This window comes from Diaphorina citri, unplaced genomic scaffold, assembly GCF_000475195.1.
Source record: "Diaphorina citri unplaced genomic scaffold, Diaci psyllid genome assembly version 1.1 scaffold68855, whole genome shotgun sequence".
Lineage (NCBI taxonomy): Eukaryota > Metazoa > Arthropoda > Insecta > Hemiptera > Psyllidae > Diaphorina > Diaphorina citri.
This window is the reverse complement of record NW_007446073.1, coordinates 5909-10108: the sequence shown is the minus strand read 5'-3', so window position 1 is coordinate 10108 and position 4200 is coordinate 5909. Positions and strand designations below refer to the sequence as shown.

The 4200-nt window shown below is 36.5% G+C and overlaps 1 long non-coding RNA gene across 1 annotated transcript; it reads left to right on the top strand.

Annotated features, from left to right (window-relative positions):
* The first annotated feature begins 250 nt into the window (after nucleotides 1–250).
* Nucleotides 251–1334, top strand: LOC103523981. The gene is made up of 3 exons (XR_542095.3): nucleotides 251–628; nucleotides 765–803; nucleotides 1295–1334. It is a non-coding gene; the product is annotated as an uncharacterized LOC103523981 (long non-coding RNA).
* The last annotated feature ends 2866 nt before the right edge of the window (nucleotides 1335–4200 follow it).

Genomic DNA, 4200 nt, shown 5'->3' with positions numbered 1-4200 from the left:
TTTCTTAGAAACAATAATGGATTTAGAAATGCTATAGATCATATTCCAGCTCCATACAATGTCAACAGAAGCCATACAGTGCCAAATAATCCTTATAGAAATGCTGTTCACAAACCAAGAAATTCACCACCCCCCTTCAACATTCAATTCTCATATTACAAACCATTGAGTTTGCGTGCTTATATTACCAGTAAAATAACAGCACGAAAAGCTGACATCATCATCATCATCATTGTCTTTGTTCAGTTTAATCAGTTCTGTATTCTGTTTGAATTTTCTTTTTATTTGAATGTCCTTCCTTTTTCTGGTACTGGATGAAAATATCTACTTAAAGTTCTCCATTTCTTCATGTACAAATTGATATCAACATCTCTGCGTTTTTTAACCTCTCCCCTATTATTTCTCCCATGACAAGCACCATCCAAAACATAAGTAATTGATTAGTTGGGTTTATAAATAGACTAGTTTTGCACTTGTATCTTGTAGGTCTTCTCCTTCTTTCTACTTAAATCTAATTTTAAACACTGCTGTGAGATATGAATCAGTATTTCAGTATATTGGTGACAAGGAGGGTGCTATCTTGAATCCCATCCTATCATCGGAAAGAATAACATTTCAGTTGAAATTAGTAAGTATGTGCCTACTCTAATGGTAATGATACACTTAATTTGTTAAAAAAAAAAAAAAAAAATTGTTTAAAGTTTGAATTACCTAACTACGATCAAAATTCTCATTAATTAACTTTTCTATTTTCTACTTTTCAGAACAAAATGAATGGAAATGTGGAGACATCAACAGAAAATGTAAGTCTATTAAATTTTGTAGGTACAGGTAGTATGTTAATCCACTCTCACGATACCAGCTAAGCTCATGAATTTAGTTAAAAGAGTTCCAAATGATAAATAGTTAGGTATTTGCAGGTTGTTGGTTCAAACCCACGTAAAAATCATAACCACAACACAAATATTGAAAATTGTTTCAGCAATTTTCTTGAATTTTACTTTGTTGGATAAGAAATTAAGAATAGGGTACTTGTGCAGAAGTCACGTCCGTGGAATATTGCTACCAAAGGAACTGGCACAAACAAGCAGTGACTGGTGTCATTATAGGGTTAGGTTTAATGCAAGAAAGAGTTTTCACAATTGAAGCAGTGATTAGTGTTATTATAGGGTTAGGTTAAATACAAAAAGGAGCTTTTCTTTTCCACGGACGTGACTTCTGCATAATTAATAATTACCAAGAATAGATTCAAGTGTTTTACTTCTAATAAACTATTGTTCACTTATTTTTTCAGGAACAGAATTCACCATCAGCATTGTACTTGGACTCCGTCAAGGTAAGTATCAGCATAAATGGGGCTATTCATGAATTTTTTTTTTTATGATTGTTGTGGATACCTACCCACTTTTTGCTATTGGGTACCTTTGAGTACTTATGTAGCTATAGGTAAGTATTATAAAGTGATGATACCAACCTTTTTTTTTTTTTTTTTTTTTTTAGGGTATGTGGTTTATCAGTTAATGTCTGGTGGCAGTATATTACTATGTTTATTTTAAGTACCTGCCTGCATTTATTTAGTTTCTCCTTCAAATAAATTTGGATGACTTACAGGGTTGTCCTGTTGCTATGCATGAAGAGATCCATGGGTGGTGGTGGAAACATTCAAAACTTGAACTCAGTCCTGATTAGTTCAGCACAGAGATTGCTTCCTGTCTTCAGTCAGAACAAAGCAGACAGGAGCTGCAATATGTACATGACACTCGTCATGAAAGCCATGAGGCAGGAATCGGTCTGTGGTGCCAGCATTAAAACCACTGAGTGAGAACACACGAGGAAGAGTTGAGACTCCTGAGTTCAACATTTTGACAAAAGGTAATGTTGAGAGGAAGTGAAAGAGATAATGTCTGGATGAAGCACATTTCCAATATCCTTATTTTGTGGCCTAAATATTTTTTCTCTCTCTGTTTTCCCTCTCTCTCTCCCTCCCTTCTCCCTCCCTCCTCATTCCCTTTTGCTTTCATTAATGTAGGTATACATAATTTGATTTTAACCATATCTCTTCCCTTTAAAATCCTAAAATATGTTTGTTAACTTATCATTCTGTTTCTCCTAACAGATATGAGCACATCATTAACTCTGACCTGACTACTAGTTCACTACCTATGCAACCATAGGAATGGCAAGTCTAATGGAGTACAATGAAAGCTGGAATGGTGACCAGTCATAATCTTAACCCACACTCGGGATGATCTCAAATATACCCCAGAGCAATTCGAAGAGGAAATTGTCGGAATATGTGCAAAAAGTTGACCATTAATTTGGAGAACACAATATATCAAGGTGAGATTTTCCTTTGTAAAACATCTGGTAGACACCACCTCAGTATGTTAAATCATTACTAAAAACTAGGTAGGTACTCATTTAAATTTATAGCTAAGTAATTTTTCCAAAAGGCTTTGGAAAGATTTCTCTTCTTGCCTGTTGAACTTTCTTCATTTAGGTAGGAGACCTGTTTGGTAATTTCTCATGTGAATTAAGTTAATTTGATTTAATCTCAAAGTTTTGTTTTATGTTTTTTGTACACTCATCCAAAAAATTGAATTGCTTGTGCTTGTATCTGGATCTGTAAAGTCTATCCCTAATTATTAACCAAATTTCCGTCTGTTTTTAGAGCTTGAAAGATATGGAATAGAAAGCATCGAGGAAACATTGAGACAGATCGAGAAAATTCCTATGAGAACAAGTGGCCGATGAAAAGAAGTCCAACTCGAGTTTCAGTAAGGTAGTAAAGTAAAGTAATGAAAATCATTCAAATGAGAAAAAAAAAAAAGACATTTGCCTTTTTCCAATAGAAATAGTATCTAAGTCCAACTATTTTTACCTACTTGCAGGCTAAAAATTTGGTACAATAAATCTTTATTATTATTAATCAATAATTTATTCATGGAACAATGGATTTTCAGTACCTGAATCACCATGGGGCAGGAATGACAAGATCTTTCCCAGACCACTGTTTCAAATGCTCTTCGTACTAAATATCATTTTCTTCCTTCCCAGATTGAAAACGAAGGTGAACTCTGCGAGACATGCGCAGACCGGGATAATCTTCCGTGAATGAAGCTCGTAATCCCGTCAGGTAGTGACGGATCTGACGAGCTATGTTGAATAAACTGCGAGACTCAGTTAACAAGAACCTTGCTCATAGAATGCTAGATGGACACCTCTGCGGGTATAGTGATGAAGCTGCTGCGTCGCTCCAGACAGATCTCAACGTGGGGGTGGTAAGAGAAGAAATATGAGAAAAAAAGATCATTAATAGATAGTCTATCCTAGGTATTTCTATAAAAATATAGGAAATTTGATTGTTTGCAGTCTTTTTATTAAACTTGAGCATACATGGGAACACAATTTTGCTCCAGTCGGTTTACAATGATAGTTTTAACCTGGTTGGTAAACCTTCAAATGTCTCGATTCCGGCAATTTCGCGGAAGAGGTACTATGGGGTTTCCCGGTTAGTCGTGTGTAGTAAAAGCAGTGGACTACAACATCTGCAACGGTAGACGGCCCACAGTGTCGTAGACACAAATCGACGAGGATAAGAGATGGAGTCATAAATCGGGTGGTGAGAAGGGTCGGCGATACCAGATGTAAACGGACCGCCTCTGTGTTATCAAGTGAGCGAAGAGCGAACTCGCGCGAGGTCTATGTCCGACAGATCGAGTTCAGCTTCCAGCGCGTCATAAGTATGATAAGAAGCCAAATGCTCTACCGCCTTTACAGACGCTCGTTCACTTGTACGGACGTGCCTTATGCTTTGTGTACGTCTAATATTATCCTTTCAGTGTTGGTTGACTAATGTAACTCATGTCGGGCTCATGTATGTCACGTTAGTATATACATTGACGTAGGTCTTTTTGCTATTAAAAGTTCACCTTTTATAAAGTCTGCCCAACGAACAACAAAGGATTACAACGAGACAACTGGGTCGTGGATTAACGGTTCATAACGAGAGACGGAGAGGCGGCGTAGACTACTTTCCAGTATGATGAATAGTCCACCTCGAACGATACTGTATTTGGTTTTGCTTAGATTCAATTACATTGTCAACATAACAACGACGGGTTTTATTTGTTGCCGCGGGGTACTTTGTGCAAAAACAAAGAAGTTCAAATTTATTTTCTTGCGGTTCGATTAGTTTTG